The sequence below is a fragment of the Diceros bicornis genome, chromosome 20, assembly GCF_020826845.1.
Source record: "Diceros bicornis minor isolate mBicDic1 chromosome 20, mDicBic1.mat.cur, whole genome shotgun sequence".
NCBI lineage: Eukaryota > Metazoa > Chordata > Mammalia > Perissodactyla > Rhinocerotidae > Diceros > Diceros bicornis.
In genome coordinates this window covers 22,798,881-22,817,710 of record NC_080759.1, presented here as the reverse complement: position 1 = coordinate 22,817,710, position 18,830 = coordinate 22,798,881, and the positions used below count along the sequence as shown (strand labels likewise).

At 38.2% G+C, this 18,830-nt stretch overlaps 1 long non-coding RNA gene across 1 annotated transcript in view; it reads right to left on the bottom strand.

Moving 5' to 3' along the window:
* Positions 1–9,877: 9,877 nt before the first annotated feature.
* Positions 9,878–18,830, bottom strand: part of LOC131419193 (uncharacterized) — a 132,218-nt gene continuing 123,265 nt past the window's right edge. The window contains exon 3 of the long non-coding RNA XR_009223171.1: positions 9,878–10,627. This is a non-coding gene — a long non-coding RNA (uncharacterized LOC131419193). The remainder of the gene's footprint in view (positions 10,628–18,830) is intronic.

Genomic DNA, 18,830 nt, shown 5'->3' with positions numbered 1-18,830 from the left:
CAACCCCTGCTTGTGCATGTACCTCCCAGCTGCGATAAGACAATATCTTTGTTCTTTTGAGTTCCTTAGGAATGTGAAGACCTATGGACAGAGTCTATACTGATAGCCATCATCGACGACAACTGAAAGATCTGGTGTGGCGACTCCTAGTCTGTAACACTGGAGGGTCAACATTCCTAACCCCTTCCCCTGTAACCCACTGTCTTACATAACTGCTTCAAGATTCTGTGCCCCACTTAAGTTGGTTCTCTAGGACGCTAGTCAACCATCTTCCAATTTGCTAGCTTACTGCTTAATAAAATGACCTTTCTCTGCCACTATCTTGCGTCTTGACAATTGGCTTTTGTCTTGCAGTGAGCAGATCGTGCCCTTTTGTGCGGTAACAAGAGGAGATGTATTTAGGAATCGGCTCACATGGTTATGGAGACCGAGAAGTGCCAAATCTGCTGTCTGCAAGCTGGAGAACCAGGAAAGCCAGTGGTGTAATTTACTCCAAGTCCAAAGGCTTGAGAATTGAGGGACTGATGGGGTTAAGTCTGGTTTGAGTCCAAAAGCTGAGAACCAGGAGCACTGATGTCCAAGAACAGATGAATGTGCCAGCTCAAGCAGAGAGAGTAAATTTGCCCTTCCTCCACCTTTTTGTTCTATTCAGGCCCTCAACCGATTGGATGATGCCCACCTGCATTGTTGAGGGGGATCTTCTTTACTCAGTCTACCAATTCAAATGCCAATCTATTCCAGAGACATCATCACAGACACACCCAGAAATATTTTACCAGCTACCTGGGCATCCCTTAAATCAGTCAAGTTGGCACACAAAATTAACCATCATAATGAGAAAATAAAATTCTTTTGTTTTTCATTAATTTGTCTTTCCTCCTGAGCCCCCAATTACTGGTAGCAGAATAGAAACGACTTTCGTCAGGTTTTTAACTTTATTGTGGTCTGATTATTTAAATGGTTCCTTTAGGATGACAAAGCTTTTTCTCAGAAAAATAATGTTTTATCTCAGACTTCTCAGTCTTCTCTCCATCTCTCTGGCTCTGCTCCAAAATTGCATCTGAATGTATGTGCCAAAGGGAGGGAGGTGTGTGTTTCCCACCATCTCACAGTGGAGAGAATGAGCTAGTCTGTCCCTCTGGGGGCTGCCCTCTGGCCTTCTGGTCTCCAAGGCAATGCCATCCACCTTATTGCTGCCTGCTTTATTTGCACTTACCTGAATACCACAACTATGACACCTCAGAATCTCTGCTCTGCTTGGTCAGGGCTCCAAAGAGTTCCCTGTGCCATTGGGCCCCATCTTGGCTTTCAGTTGCCCCTCAAACCCTGCAGTGGAGTCTGCAGTGATGACTTGGTTTCACCTGTGCATATAGGAACCAACCGCTGCCCAGGAAAGTTCAATTTCAAGGCCTCCTCTTGCCTATGCAAACAGCACTGCCAAGTTGCCTTTACTGAGAGGTAATGCACCGGCACCCCGGTAAGTAGAACACCCTGTACAGAGTCCTCCTTCTAGTGGTCCTCCATTTTCTAGCACATGTCCCCTTCTACAGTCTTCAGCCTCTGAGGATTTGGGATGGTGAGAAGGACGGGTATTGGAACCAAATGCTTTGTCACCTCCTTCAATCTTTTTTCTCCCAGCAATCAGGGTCTTTTAGTTTCCTATTGCTGCTGTAACAAATTCCCACAAACATAATGGCTTAAAACAACACCCATTAATTATCTCACAGTTCTACAGATCAGAAGTCTGGGCACAGTGTGGCTCAGCAGGGCCTTCTGCTCAGGGTCTTACAAGGACTAAATCAAGGTATCGCTGGGCTGTAGTCTTTTCTGAAGGTTCTAGGGAAAAAATCTACTTTCAAGCTCTTTCAGGTCATTGGACAAATTCAGTTCCCAGTCGTTGTAGGACTGAGGTCGCCATTTCCTTGCTAGCTGTCAGCAGGGACAGGTCTTTGCTTCCACAGGCTGCCTGCATCCTTCTCATGTGTTCCCTGTGACCTCCCTCCAGCAACAGCAGAGTGTGAGTCTCTCTCTCACTTCAAATTTCTTCCCCTTTTGCTGCATCTCTCTGCCTTCCTCTTCTGCTTCTAGCCAGGGAAAGTTCTCTGCTTTTAAGGGATCATGTGATGAAATTGAACTCATCTGGATAATCCAGGATAATCTCTCTATTTTAAGGTCTGTAACATATTAACATTTCCAGGGATTAGTGTTTGGGCATCTTTGGCAGGGGAAGGTATTCTGCCTACTACGGAAGGGGTAGGTATTAATGATCTTCCTCTTCCTGCATGGACATCTCTTAGGTATAACACTTTGATCTAATTAACTAAGCCTACCATTGATCTATTACATGAAAGCCAAAAAAATCGGTACAGCAGTTTTGACCTACTGTACAGATAAGAAAAATGAGGCTCACAGAATTTGATTGCCTTGCTCTCACACTCTGAATATTTACAGTGTACAGTGATGAGTCACATAAACAATATACAGACTATTTTTGTTTCCACATTCTTTATCTTTCTATTTGTGGAGTCTTTTTGTCAGTTCTGATGACATTCTAGGGAGAGTCCCTGAGAACTAGCAACCTCTATTTTTAACACCATGGTACAAGCTCAATTCAGTTAAGCGACACGGGCCTAAGGCAGGCACTGACTTCTCAGGTTCCCACTTTACTTGTGGCCCTGAGGTACTTAGGGACCCAGTAGGTCTCTGTCTGTGATGACCATAAAGATCAAAGAGTAAAGAGAAGGAAAAAGAATCATTATAGTGAAGGCAGGAAAGTTTGTCACAAATTTAACTATTGGCTTCCTGAGTTTCCTCTTCCTTTAACAGAGAGGCATGCTACCCACCATAAGAGGCTGAATTCTGGAGCATGAGTCCTGGTTTATATAATTTATCTCCTAACCTATTTTATAATGTTAGAGGAGTCAGGCAATATGTAGAAAAATGTGACCAATTTAGACAGTATGGGAAAACATGCCATTTAGTCTCACTTATCATAATAGGGATTTAAAAGGATACTCATGAGCCATTTAGAACCTATGAGTTAGTTGAGCAGAACAAGTGGTTTTGCATAAGATCTACCCTCAAATCATTTAGTGCCTTGTTGCATCATTAAAAGCACATATATATATATTTTTTAACTGCAAGAGTCATAACAATTAACTTCTCAGAAAAACAATTTCACCACTACTTAAAGGGCTTGCAGGGGTCAGGAGGACCACCTTTATTCCAAGTTCCAATCCATTTGAGACACTTCAGTACATTTTTGCCCTGGCTATGTGACAGGGAAATGGAAGATGCTTGGCCCCCTTCTGCCTCCTTTGTAACAGTCTCCAGCTACGGTGTGTTAACCGACTGGGCACTCTGTCCAGCAGAAGAGAGAAGCCACCCACAGCCAATTCTGACACAAGAATAAAACACAAGAGCAAGATACAAGGAAAGGCTCAGCTTTGTGCAGTGGGCTGGTCTGCACATTTGGACACGTTCAAGCCAGATCTGGCCTCCTGCTCACAGGCATCGTGCCCCTCTCATGGAAGTATACACTGGAAAGAGATTCACATCTCCCACACACACCACACAGTTGACATCAGAACCACAGACTAGGATCTCTTAATGGCTTGTGAGTCAATGTTCTTCTGTGAACACAGGAGACAGAGACCTATAGGGAAGAGACTATTTTGAACACCAAGCACAGTCAGCCAGACCTCACCTGACAGGCAAAGACCCTACTAATGCAACCTCTCAAAACCATTAGACACTGCCAACATCCTACTTTAGGATTCATGTCCTCATATTACAAACCAAGTACAGAAGATATCGATGGTACATGCGAATTCTCACTGGACTACCTCATCACAGCTCCCATAACACCGTTTTTGCTGACTGCTATTATTATAGCTTTGTCACAATACATCAAAATTATTTATTTAAATAATTTGTAAAAGAATAATTTGTAAAAAGAAATAATAATTTTTTAAAATAAATTGTAATAAGTTAAACTTTATGTATGTTATCTCAGTTGATCCATACAGTAACCTGAACAAGTGACACCACGATTGCCCTATGTTATGGGTGAGGAACCGGGCAGTGTCAAGGTTAGGTCATCCCCCCTGGATCACACAGCAGCGCTAACCCAGGTCTGACTCCAGAGCCTAGCCCTTGAATTCTGCGCTGATACTACCTGCAGTGGCCTGCCTTTTCTGCTAGGCAGCAAGCTCCCTGAGGGCAAAGCCTGCTTATTACACATCTCTGTATCCCAAATGACTGACATACAACAGCTGCTTAGAAAATTATAAATAAATGTCACATGAATAGTCCTACATCTTGTCCAACACACTACACTGACACTTCTGGCTAAACATTCTTTCTTTAGGGTCATAAACAAAGACTCATTCATAGGAAAAACAGAGTAAGGCGCTGTGAGGAGAATCTGGTCAAGAGGCCAGTAATACTCCTTGAATTTGCTATCATACTGGTTACTTGCCCTTATCAATCTACTGGAGGCCAGACTGACAAACTCATTTGGCAAAGTTGCCTTGACTCAGTGTTATTCTATTGTATGTAACATGAGTTATTAATCAAGCTATAATTTATTTACTTTTATACTAAAAGAGATAAGACCCACATAATTATTGTCTAATAAGTATCACTGTTTTCTTTATTACCCAACTGGGAGAAGAATTTTGAAAAAAAATTCAAATATAGAAGTATACACAGGCAAAGATCAAATGCTTCAAACATTCTCTCAATTGTGTTTTTTTTTGCCCCCAGAGGTAATGACAGTAAACAATTGATTATGTATCTTGCTTTGCATTTCTATACAACTTTTCTCTCAAATAAATGAGATTGGGTAAACTGTTGCTAGAATGGTGCACTGAAACTAGGTTAAGCCCCATAACAAAGTAAGATAGAGGATGTAAATATAACACTGTGGCTCAGCAAAGGTTGCTTGTAGAGAAATTGGGTGGGTCTTTGGAGCTCATGCTCCCACCCTCCACTCTCACCATTTTTTTCCTGTCCTGAGGGATTCTTCATTTCTTATAGACTTTGGGGACATCCAAGCTTTGTGTAAGCCTGTATTAGGAAATTAGGAGCAAATTCATCCATTAATATGCTCAATCTGCGGTGCATCCTCCATACTGCTCAACTGTTGCCTGGGTAGTAAAAGTGAGAGTAATTTTAAGTAAGTGAGTCTACAATTTCAGAATTCAGACCAAGCCTTATGGACTGGCCTGGCTTGGGGATCACAATACTTGATGATTTTTAAACTAAGTAAATCTTGGACATCTTTCCATTCTTCTGAATAATTGAATAATATTCTCAGGCATGACTATTCCATACTATAATTAGCTACTTGACTTTTGATGAAGGAGATTTAAGCTCTTCTAATTCTTTTGCTATTAGAAACACTACTGCAATAGATTTCCTATAAAATTAGCTGGACTTACTGTAGAAAAACGTTCAAAATGTGTATAAAAATACTCAAAAAAGGTAACTGTTAAGGACTGCGTGGTTGCATCCAAAAAAAATTCATTTGTTGAAACCCTAACCCCAAATGAGATGGTGTTAGGAGGTGGGGCCTTTCAGAGCTAATTAGGTTTAGATGAGATCATGAGGGTGGAGCCCCCCATGATGCAATTAGCGTCCTTATAAGAAGAGAAATACACTAGAGCTCTCTCTCTATCTCTTTCTCTCTCTCTTTCTCTCTCTCTCTCTACACCATGTGAGGACACAGCAAGAATGCATCCATCTGCAAACCAAGAAGAGGGCTTTCACTAGGAAACAAATGGACTGGCACCCTGATCTTGGCCTTCCCAGCCTCTAGATCTGTGAGAAATAAATTCTTGTTATTTAAGTCACCTAGTCTGTGGTACTTTTGTTTTATAAACCTGAACTGACTAAGATAGAAATCCAGTCTTAAAAAGATAATCTCTGATACTACCTTGAAATATTTACTTATTTTGAAGCATTTTTCCAAATATATAAAGTATTAGTTTATATGTTTGGCTAATGCTGTATAATGGATTGTGTCCTGCTTTGTATTACACATAACATTATATCATAACATTATCTTAATTCATTATTAAAAACATGATTTTTAAAGGTTGCCTACTGCATCACATGAATTTAACAAAATTTATTTATCCATTCCTCTATTTTCGTCATTTTCAACATTTCTAATTTTCAGCTATAAACAATGGTCAAATAAATATTACAGCACATAAACCAGTAAAGTAGGTAATGTTATAATGAACATTTTACAGATAGAGACCCTGAGCCACAGGAAGGCTAAGAAACTTGCTAACTAGAAGAAGTGTAGGGAATAGAGAAAAAGAGGAAAGAACAGTGACTGTGTTTCACACTATTTACTCTCTCTGCCTCAGTTATCTTACCACCTCACAACATGGTTATTAGGGTCAAATAAAAAATGGTGAAATTACTTTTAAAGAGAATATTATTGTTTAAATAAAAGGGATCCTTATAATGTCCAGATATTAAGTCAAAAATGAAGGTGAAGCTCTACTCTGGGAAAAGAGTCAAATACAATGTAACTGTCACTTAACCAATTTCCATTTTGTGGGAGTTTGCCTAAACATGCCAAAAATGCATCTATTGTGTGAAAATAAACAAACCTGTATCGGATAGTTAGAAAATTGACTCTTCTCATTCTTATTTTATACTTCTTTGGTAATTCCTTTTTACGTTTCAGTTGATTCCCTAGAAAAATTGTGTTCTAGAGGTCTTATATAATTTATTAACAGTTTACTTTTTAAAGTAGAATTCGTATTTCTATCAATGTGAACAACCTCTATAACCTTTAAATCTCTTTGAATCACTTATGAAAGGTAAGTATAAGGATGCATATGTTTTTGGTGGTTTATATTCTCATATCTAGGTTCAGTAGCTTATTGAACCTAGTGGAAACATGTTTCTTATAAATAAAGAAAATATCATGGAATTAATATAGAGTGAAATTTCTTAACTATGAAGACTAGTAGTAATACTAGGTAATACCTGTGGCTGCCACCCATGGGCACTATTGTCTGGTAAATTAAAATAAACAGAACAAAAGAAAAAAGGAAGGAGTAAAATACAAGATAAATAAAAGAGAGAGAATGAACAATGAGGAGGATTAAGGAGGTAGATACATGAATGAGACATTGCCAAAAAAATCACAGTAAGTAACAATTAATGTAACAAAGATTGTATGTTACCTATGTTTTTCAGTAAAGATTTCAAGAAAAACGTAATTTGGGGTTGGAAATTATAAAGCAGTGCATTCAATATAAGCTGTATATCACATCTCTTTAACAAGTAAGTCATGATCAATAGTAGATCTTACAGACATTTTATAATCAATATCTCAGCCCCACCTACCAAAACAATAAATGATACCTTTTCTAGATTCTAAGGATAGTTAGTAGGAAAAGGAGTCTGTTTAGAAGTGTAATTCCTACCCATTCTCCAAAATGATGGTGTAGTCAATTCTCCTTCTGGGGCCGAACATGCCACCTGCCATGAACTGATTCTATCTCCCTGTCCTAATTTCCACCCCATCCCAACCATCATTTTCCTAATCAGAAAATCATAAGAAATCAAAACATTTCCGATGCCTTCAGAAATCTTTACATATAAAACGGATTTTTTTCAGTTCCAAGGTATATAAATCCCCATTCAAACTAGCTTAAAACTGCAAAAGGAAATAATTGGCTCATGACACTGAAAATCCAAAGGCAGTTCTAAACCAGGAGAGGCTTGATGCAGCAGTTTCAAGGAGGTCACAAAAACTCAGTTCTCTGCACCTTTGCTCTACTATCAGTGGTACTCGCTTCATCCTTGGACCCTCCCAAGAGGCCTAGCAGTAGCTCTGGGCTCTGCTCTGGTGATAGCAAATGGCCAAAGCAGTTCCAAATTTTGCATCTTCACACCATATCAATCAGGGGAAGAAAGAAAACATCTACATTCCAGAAACATCAGCAAACATCTCCTCATGTCTCATTAACTCTGATTTGGTGGTTGCCAACCTTTGAACCGGCCAGAAGAAAGGGATTTGTTGATTGGGTTCAGTCACTTAGGACTCAAGGCTGTAAAGTGGACTGGAGTGGACGCTACTCAAAACATGTGGCTGTTATTAGGAGACATTTGGTATCCCAAACCAAATATTGAGCTTACATAAGAGGGGGGTTGGATGCCAGGCAATAATAGCACCAACAGTGCCACAAATGCCTATTACAGCTGCTGTATATGATGTTTTAGAAGAGAGAAGACAGTGAAGAGAGGAAAGGTAATGATATCATGACAGCACGTAAGATCCAGAAGTTGTTGTAAATTCTGTAAAACAGCAAAGGATCAAGAAAGACTTAAATCATCCTACCTCACACGTCAACAAACATAACGTCAGGAAAAGTATCCTGACTTTCACTTTTCTAGGTTGCGTATACCTATGAGAAATGTTTAATGCCATTTTCCTCATCATTTCTGCAGTTAATCAATTTTGAAAGAGCATTTATTAAAAGTTATAAAAATTGGAAGAAAAATATGATCTTTGGAAAACATTTCAAACATACATTAATATAGTGGCAAACCTTCTAAAAAGCAGATGATAATAAATAATGTAGACATTCTTAGTTTTTTGAAGCACGAGAGGAAAAAAAATCAGATCCGCTCTAAATGGAATCCAAATTTATTGTAGGAGGCAGATTTTAATGCTACTTTGAGAGAGCTATTATAGTCTATTATGTCAGCTCTCGCTCCTCCCACAACACATCTTGTCACTGCACAGCCTTTCAAAATATGAGAAATCATAGACCTCAAAATGTTTAGAAATCTGTGGTTTGTTGGCAGTGCATTTGAAGGAAACATATTTAATACGATCAGAAAATGCAACAAAAAGTCAGTAATTCTCTGAATCAGAAAGCTGCAATGCTTTCTCGGCAGGTAGTGAGAGGGAGGTTGGCATCATACCAATTGATCCTTAGGCTCAGGTGCCCCCAGGAATTGATTTACAACAATTCCGATCTATTACACCGCTCAGCTTCTTTCCTATCTTAGAAACTAGCCATCTAACCCAAGGGCCTGAAGGGTTCGTGAAACAAGAGTATAGAACTCAGCCTGCAGCCTCAGGGCATGTTGACACAAGAAATTATGGACTAAAAAATATGTGACATGGACTGCAAAAGATATTTCAACTCATTCATCTATTTAATAGACCATTACTGAATATATCTTTGTGCTAGGTATTTGTGACATTCAATAGGAATGTAAACCACGAGTAACAAAGTTTAGTGAAGGATAGCGACAAAACTACTGTTCAATACGGTCTGGGTTTGTAACTGAGAATTGAGATGTGGATTAGGTCTATGGGACCACAGAGAAAGAGGAGCCAACCTAGAATGGCCAGGTATAGAGTCAAAGGGAGGAAGGAGTGCAAAGAATGGGGGAGGCTGGGAAATACATCATGATAAGCATGAACTTAAGTTGAGTATTTAAATCATGGGTAATTCAAGAGTCTTTGTAACTAGTTAATGTAAATAGATATTTCTTAAAAGTGCATTTTCAAACCCTTATGCAAATAATCAGAAACTATTGAGTATTCTATGTAGGGCAATCATTTGTCTCAGTTTGCCTGAGGCAGCACTGATATACACCTGCTGTTATAGCATATTGATTATTTATTTATTTATTTAGTGAGGAGATCAGCCCTGTGCTAACATCTGCCAATCCTCCTCTTTTCTTTTTCTGAGGAAGACTGGCCCTGGGCTAACATCTGTGCCCATCTCCCTCCACTTTATATGGGACACTGCCACAGCATGGCTCGCCAAGCAGCGCATCGGTGCGCACCCGGGATCTGAACCGGTGAACCCTGGGCAGCCACAGCAGAGCGCGCGCACTTAACCACTTGCGCCAACGGGCCGACCCCAGCATACTGATTAATAGCACCTGCTTTTGTCCTCAAATGTATCCTGGTTTGAATGATAACTTGTATAGTTACCTTACTCTAACAAAATATCAGTGGGACATTTTGTCACTCAGAGACTTAAGTAAATTTGACTAGAAGCCTCTCCCTTCCCTCACAATGTGTTGGCCTTTGAATCGCTCCCTGAGATTTTGACAAATTCCCAGGGTCTTACATTAACCCAGACTTCTGGGCTCCTGTGACCCTGCATTCTCTCTCTGTGCTGCCCTCAAGCCCCAGGCAAAAAACTCAGCCCTTCAAATTCCACAAAAAATACACTCCCACAATCAACACTGAGATTCTCTATTAGTGACTACAAGTGGAAAACAGAGCAGAGTTGTGCAACACCCATCACCCAAGAAACTAATTGGATCTGCAAAGTGCATATCTGTCTTCTAATGGAAATGGTTGAGGAGTTTCCTTCTGACCTCTTCCTCCAGGTAAGATCCAGTCTCACATTTTCCCAAATCCTCTCCCTCCCCATTTTCCTTTTCCTCCTTCTTTACTCTTTGCTTCCTTTCAAGGAGTCAATTTAACCATTTTTTCCTTTGTTTTATATACCTTCAACATGATGTCTTGGGATCTGCTAACATCTGTTCTAACTGACCAGGAGGGGACACAGGCAGTCTTCTTTCGAATTGCAGTTCTGGTGCTAGCAGAAGTAGAGCTAGAAGTCTGGGAAAAAACAATGAAGAATTAGAGGGATTATGTCTTGGTGGTGACTGGAACAAGAGATAGCACAGAGACCCAGATAAATAAGGCAGGTGCCTATTCTTAGAGGCACTTTTTAAAATAATTATCCTAAAGAGCCACCTAAAAGTCTTCTGCTCTTGATTTCCCTTTCCAAATAGAATTCCCTACTGAAAAATTCTCTGATATTTTCTTTCCATTGCAAATTATTAAATTGGTTTTTTGACATAAATCATCGTTGTATAAGCTTGAGTAGCAGAATATCATCTTTCTTAAGATCTGATTACTTTATGTATGTTTATACATATTTACTATTCTGGAAAAAAAATCCATGACTATTTCTCAAAATACAAACAATAAGATAAAATACGTAGAAGGGAAATATAGAGGAAGGAAAAAATGTTTGGTTAGCACATTTAAAAAAAATGCATTTAGGGGCCAGCCTGGTGGCGCAAGTGGTTAAGTGCGCGCACTCTGCTGCGGTGGCCCAGTGTTCGCCGGTTCGCATCCCGGCATGCACCGACGCACTGCTTGCCAAGCCATGCTGTGGCAGTGTCCCATATAAAGTGGAGGAAGATGGGCACGCATGTCAGCCCATGGCCAGTCTTCCTCAGCAAAAACAAGAGGAGGATTGGCAGATGTTAGCACAGGGCTGATCTTAAAAACACACAAAAAAATTGCATTTAATAACCATGTCTATATGTGCTAGAGGTGGGTAGCAAATTCGACTCGGTGCTTCTGAGTAATGAAAGCAAAGAGTGAAACAAAGCCAGTAAAAAGATTCATGGTAGCCATAAGAATTTTTTAAAAAGCAAAACTCAGGAACAGAATCGGAGGACTTTCTTGTTACTAAGACCTGAAGAGAACTTCTCCAGGAATTTTCATTAAAAGATACTCTGAGATTTAACGGACCACCTCCTCAGCAATATCCCTTTGAGAACTTGAAGTAGATTTCTTTTGCATAGCTGCTTCTTCCATGCAAGTTAATGGCATACGCCCAATGTAATTGATTAAAAACATTTTTAGAAGAGGCTAAAACTACATGGTAAAAATATGTAACATTCTGATGGCTTGATGCAAAAAATGTTTTATACCATCTACAGCATTTGATGGTTTGCATAGCTTTCAGTCAATTCTCCTTGATTATAATTTCTCAAAACCTAGATTTTGATGGGAATTGAACAGCAAAGAGTTCAACATTGTATTCTCTGGCTAGAACTTATAGTGTAGATATTGTGTGCTGCTGATTAAGGGCAAATCCATATTCTTTGACAATCAGGTTTCTGAGCTGAGCAGGTTTCCTATGGCAATTAAATAGCCTAATCAAGACTCGTTGCTGAATAGATGGCCACCCCATCTACACATGGGGTGGGTCAAGAAACCCCTATTGGCGGAGCAAAGAATCCCTCAGAACACAGTTCTGGGTCTGCTCCACCACATTGACAAATATGCAATCAAGACCCAAGAATTCTATGTCACTATTCTATTTCCACTGCACTCTAGTTTTGGTCTGCAAAATGTACTATATCATATTTGACCTATTGAATAGAATTTTATGGTCTCAATCTATTAAACATTGGGTGACATTTGCTGAAAACAGCAATTAGGGCTTTGAAACAGATTATCTTGACCCATTTTGTGTAACAACAATTAGCTAACAGAACTTGCTTGAAATCATTCATTACTTAGTACAGAAGAACAAGTTTCTATTTTTTCATATGCCATGAGAAAAAGAAGGTATTCTTCGATAGGCTGAACAATCCTTTGAAGAAGTGAGAGGTCCATGCTGGAAATACAGAGAGGTACCACCTAATTCCACTGGAGACAGTGCAAGGCAGGGTAAGGGAGGCACAGAGTCACAACCCAGAGGCCAGGCTCTGGGTTCTGGTTGGAGTTCTACCGTTTACATGGTATGACCTGAGTCCATCACTTAACCTCTTTGGATCTTTGTCTTTCTTCTATAAAATGAGGAGAAAGAAAGATCCAAAACAGATTAGTGGTTCTCAAGCATTTTAAGGTAGAGAATTTCTTCAAATAAAAACATTTGCTACTGCACCGTATAATATAGGCAACTAAATCAATACCCCTTTATTAAAGTTTTGAAGCAATTTTTCTTCTCCAAAGTTAATCTGTCTTCCAATTTAGAATATTAATAAGCACAATATACCTTCATCAAAAGAGAGCAATGAGGAGCTGTAGATAAAATATATAATATTCTCACCTATATACACAATACTCCAACAAAGGTATATTTTTTCTCCATCAGTTGTATGTAGCTTCTGTGGAATTTTATGAATATGAGGAAAGCTAATAAAATGGAGTTTCTAAGTTCTCAATGAGGGAAAATGTCAATTCAGAGTTCCTTAATTTATATATCTTTATTTTCATGAAAACCGTTTTCTTTAATGCTATCTATGAACAAACTGAAAACATCTGCATTATTTTAGTACTACACAGATAAGTTTACACCAATAGCCTTTCACAGGAAACAAAAAGTGAGCTCATTTTTCATTAACGTTAACATTTGCTGACCAATAATGCTATGTATGCATGGGGCGCCTACATATTTCACTGGTAAATGTTTCCCTCTGAAACAAAGTGGATCCTCCAAATGCAAAAGAATCCACCATAGATAAGGAGTCTATTTCAATAATGCAGCAATGAATGTGTGAGTTTCAATTCTTTTTAGTGAAAGCTGACACTCCCATGTTAATCGTACTTGAACAAAGTATGTCCAATATGCACAATCACAGGAAAGCACACTTTCCCCCATTTGATGCTCATTTATAGATTTCAAACAGCTTTAATCTTTTAAGCAGAGTTCCTATTTTACAACTCTTTAAGATTATATTTTCTAGCTAGTCTTCATTTCATTAAAAAAAATTGTTATTTAAAAAAATCAAACCAAGTCTTAGATTGTGTTACATACTATTCCAATTATGCCCGATATTTCATCAGCCAAAGATCAAATTTTAAACCATAATTTATTTCTCACTTTTACCTTCAGAGATAAACATGAAGACTGAAGGGAAATCCATTACCTAGAAAAGCATCACGTTCACACAGAAGGAGATCAAAACTGATTCAGAATTTTTTAGAAGAAAACATACAGTTAGGTGATGAATTTACTAAGATATAAGCTTTAGCAGCATTAACACTGGTATGTGGTAAACCCGCATGTGGTAAAACCGCTCTCACTTCAGGTGAAAAAAATCACTTCATTTGTTCTACAAGGAAGTAGCTAAAGCAAAGGAAAAAATACTTAACTATAAAGGTAAATGCTCCCATCTTGTGGCTGCTGTTGAAACAACATGTTTTAAATGAAGATTGGTTGATGTAGAAAATTTAATTCAAGAAATCATCATAAACTTCACCGCCATTTATTGATCGTTCCTAAGTGCCAGGCACCATAGAGGTACTCTATGTAAACTATCTTATTTATTACTCACAACAACAGAAAACGTAATGTGCCACTTACATTTTGCAGTAAATCACGTAATTTTATAATATGAAAGTAAATTCATGCTTCTACAATTCCACTTTTTTATTTTACTGATGAGAACAACTCATAGTCATTTATTAGTCATTTATTCTGACATACTTTGGACCTCTTGGTTCCCAATCTTGTGCTAAAATATCCCATTCCCATTTGCATTATATTATTCTCAGTTATATGTGAATGGAAAATACAGACCTCAAATTTAAAGCCATGGTCATTATGATCTTTGAGTTCTTTTTTACTGAAATAAAGGGTATTAATTTCTTTTTTTTGGCAATTGGATGTCAAGATACAATTGATCTCTTACTGGGGTAGGTGATAGATTTTACTTTGAATGACCTAATGCTAGGTCAGGTCAAAATACTACTTCTGACTGATCAAAAGCCACTGAAAAACTTCTAGAAGAAAGAACAAGTACAATTGGTCTTCAGACAAATGACAAAAATTCAAAAAAGAACATAACATGAAATTCTATGACTAGAAATATATATTATTAACAAACTAATTTTATGAAAAGGAATTATCAAACCCCCAGGCCGTGGAGCCCATTTTACTGTTTCATCTTATTCCAGCAAAACCAATGAGAGACAGAAACAGAGAGAGACAAAGAGATTCAGAGAGACACACAGGGAGAGACAGAGACAGAGAAAGAGAAAGCAGGACATTCATTACATCCACATCTCTTTTAAAAAGAAAGTAACATTTTTTGGAACTGTTCTTTAGTAAATATTTGTTAGATTTACTTAAAAAACTTCCCAGCCAATGCGAGGGACAGAAAATGACACTCCTCCGAGAAGTTATCCATTTCAGAGACTCTAGTTATCCGTTACTGGTTTGGAGGTCTCTGCCTTAGACATGGCAGTGAGCAAAGCTTGAATAAGGATTTCCATTTTCAAAAGCTTGCTTAAGCTTGGAAAAGATAAGATTGGCCAGATAAAGCCATCCATCATAATCACTGTTGTTTGAAATACCAAGCCGGGATATGTACAATGACCAAATTAGCACACCACTGCTTCTTGCTACTGTCAAATTCCACGAGGCTTTCTTTCTCCTGAATTATGGCATTAACTCCTTCCACTAAGAATAACAATCGAATAAAATGGAAACATAAGCAAATGGTATCAAATCCAAAAGTACCATCTAGATACACTTCTCTGAAATAATAGGATGCCTACAGAATCCTTTGAAAACAATATTTGGAGAGTGGTCAGGATTAGATTTATAAAGGATATATCCACTAATAAAATCTGTGGATTCTTGCTCACCTCAGGGGACAGACAGAATTCCCCTAAATTCCCAATTCCCCTATACTTTGGAAGGAGGATGCGAGGTAGAAAAGATGTAATAGCTCTCTTAATGCATCCCTCAGGCCCTATCCTCTGAAAGAAGAGCACTCTTCTTCCAGTAGAAATACAAACCCTACACACCCAGCCCCTGTAATCCTGACAGTGCTTGTGGCAGGCTGGAGGGAAGAGACATCCCAACACGAATAGGTCAAGAACGTTCTAGATGGAATATGTGGCCCACACATAGAATCTGATTTGAGGAATACCAAGGTATCCTCAGAAGTAGCATCCTTTCTCTTTGAAGGCACTGAATTGCCAGCATTCTAAATCCATTTGTTTAATTTTAAAGCCAGAAATTCTTGACTTTCAGGAGTTTTTTATTAAAAGGAAAATATCCTTGTGCATGGTAAAACCCCTCCACAATTAACACTTAAATGAAGATTAGACCCTTCGCTGAAAAGAAGTTAAGGGAGAAGATAGTTGCTGGTTACCTAGCAGCAGCGAGAGAGCAAATGGAGAAAGCATGAGTTTTATAAAAACACACTTTGTCTAGCATCTAATTTTTCCTAGGGCTGATACTATGCTCCAATTCAAAATATCTGCTTTTGGTGGCTCCTCTAGGAGTAAATAGCTATGATTTGTGCCTCTCAAAATAAATACAAAGGCTGTGAGAAATACCTCACACCTTCTCTAATTCGCAGGCACAAGATATGTTTTGCATTTGGAAAACCTATATTCTGACATCTATCACTGAGATTTCTATTAACCTGGTTCTCAGGAATATCACATAATGAGATGTTTCATTATAAAATGGAAGAGCATCAAAAAGCAAGGGAGAAGTTACTGGCAGATCTAGATCTCTTGATTTCTATTGGAAAGCTCTTTGCCTCCATTTTATTAAGAAATATTTCTTAAATATTTATATCTTCATTCACTGGTAAACCTTTGTTCCCTAGGATTAATATGTCACAAGACATAGCATAATTGTCTGCATTCTGGTTAACTTGTCTTTCTTCTATAAATGTGGGAAGAGATCATTTGAAGTCATAGAAGGAGTGCCAATCTGGAAAGATACATAGGAAAGGAGAAACTAAGGCATCCTGCAGACTCCTTGTCTCCAAGGCTCAAAGTCTTGTAGGTTTGTCCCAGCTTTCAGTGACAACAGAGTCCACTTATCCTTAAAGTCTTACCTCTAGGAAAAACCTCACACTTACTGAGCCAATTTGAAGAAGATAATCTACCAGTCCTAGTCAGGGCCCATAATCCTCTCTTTGGGCCCCAAAGTGAGGACAACCATTGCTGAAGCCAATACATTTAATATGAGAAAGAAAAACTGCTCTCTCGTTTGATCGAAGTATAAACTTGGTTAGCTATTAGTACCCCTTTGCATCAAATTACCTTTGCCATCTTACCGTTCCCTTTAGAGAGTGGGAGCCATTGAACAAATTTCTCTCTTTACATAAAACTAACAAATTAGACTTTAACACATCAACTCACTTCATCTGAACCCAAGCAAGAAAAAAAAAAATATCGAAACCCCTGAAATTTGGGTATTATTTCTTTCCTTTTCACTATAGACTGAAGTATTTCTATTCTATTTTAAACAGACTGGACCAGTTTCTTGCCATCCCTTTCGATTACAAATAAATCCTGGACTGTATTCTTTAGGTTAAGAATGAAGGCCATAAATATTAGCATATAAAGTGTTAAATTTCAGAAGCTTTTAAAATAAAAGATTGTTCAGATTAGGGGAAAATGCTGGACACTTCAAAGTTTTAAATGTTTTGTAGGTTCTTGCCAAAAGATAAGCCAGAAAATAGACAACAGATATTGAACATGAGACTGAGTTGATAACTATTTTTTCAAATAATATAAAAAGTATTTATCAAATTCTTTTCACCCTAGCTGTATGATGCTAACCTTGCCATGTTTGAAATTGTGGGTTCCTCATTACAAAAGCAACCCCCCAGCTTTGGTGCTCACTTTTGTTGATGTTTGGCAAATGGTATCTTCCTGCTTTTAGGAAGGGAAGGCTTAAGGAGGCTTATGACCACCTACACATCAAATGGTTGCTACAGACAGCTTCTTTTTTAAACACAAGTTAGATATGCATGTAATAATTAGAAAGTTGAATTAAAATGGTCACAACAAAATACAGGAGACACCGGTCCAACTAACTGTTACCTATTTGAAAGCTCTCTTAAAGTGTTCACCAAATCAAAACTACAGCTGAATTCCCACTTCCTTCACATAAAACCATGATGGTTATAAAACTTGGCTAACCTCCAGTAAAGCATGTTTAGTGGACCAATCCCAGAAACATACAGTGAGCAAGCCCTGAACTTCCTTCTCGGGGATCCTTGAAAGCCAGAGGGGATGCAAATGAGACTTATTAAAGGTTAAAATAATTTTAGTTGTTAAAAATGTGTGTAGATTCATATAAACATTTAAATCATAATTATATATACATATAAACATTATATGGGAGTAATTTCTCTTAAAGCTTGATAACAATTAACTCTATGCTTAAAATATGTTAAAACTTTTCATTAACCTTTTAATCTGTCCTTCAGTTCAGTTCATTTTTTAAATATCTCACAGCTAATAGGTGGTTTCTGAAGAGAAAATTCAAGACCTAATACCTATCTACTCAGGTCTATTTGGCTCTCTATGGATAAATGTCCTATAAAAAGTTAAAACAAAGGAAACACAGACAGTGTTAAGGACAAATAGCCAACTAAGTCTAAGGAAAAAGGCTGCCACCAGACTTGAACCTTTCCTTCAAACAATAAGATTGTCATCGCTTAAAGCCTGCGCCAAGATGCTTTGAAAAATTAAACCAGGAAATTATGCCTGTGGGAATTGCAAACATTTCATCAATCCTGACAGAAAAGTAGAGATCTGAAAAAAATCTGAATAAATAAAAAAATTCAATCGAACCTGAGTCCAAAGAGCTCTGAGCATGGTGGAAGAAGAATTCCAGGAAGGTCAGTAGCAAAATCTAAAATCTCTCTATTCTCGATCAAAGCCTTCGTCCTACATCAGTTTAATGAATTCTGAAACCCACAGTTATTTGGATACAGCCTTAAGATGAAAAACTATCATGCATCCAAAAAGGTGTTTTTCTCATTAATCTCATAGCAGAACATCAAACACAGCGATCTAAAATGGACCAGCTCCAATCCATCTGGAGCTATCAGACTATGGGAAGGATTTCCAATCACAGAGTGAAGATCAGAAATGAAAGAAAGCTGTATCAAAAAATATAGTCACCTCATAGGAGGAAGGAAGTCTCCTTCCTCCATACCCCTCCCTTCTACCCACTACCTTACCCCATGACCTCAAATAACCCCCAAATCTGGGAAACATTAGTAGAGTTTCTCCAGCTGACCCCCACCACTGT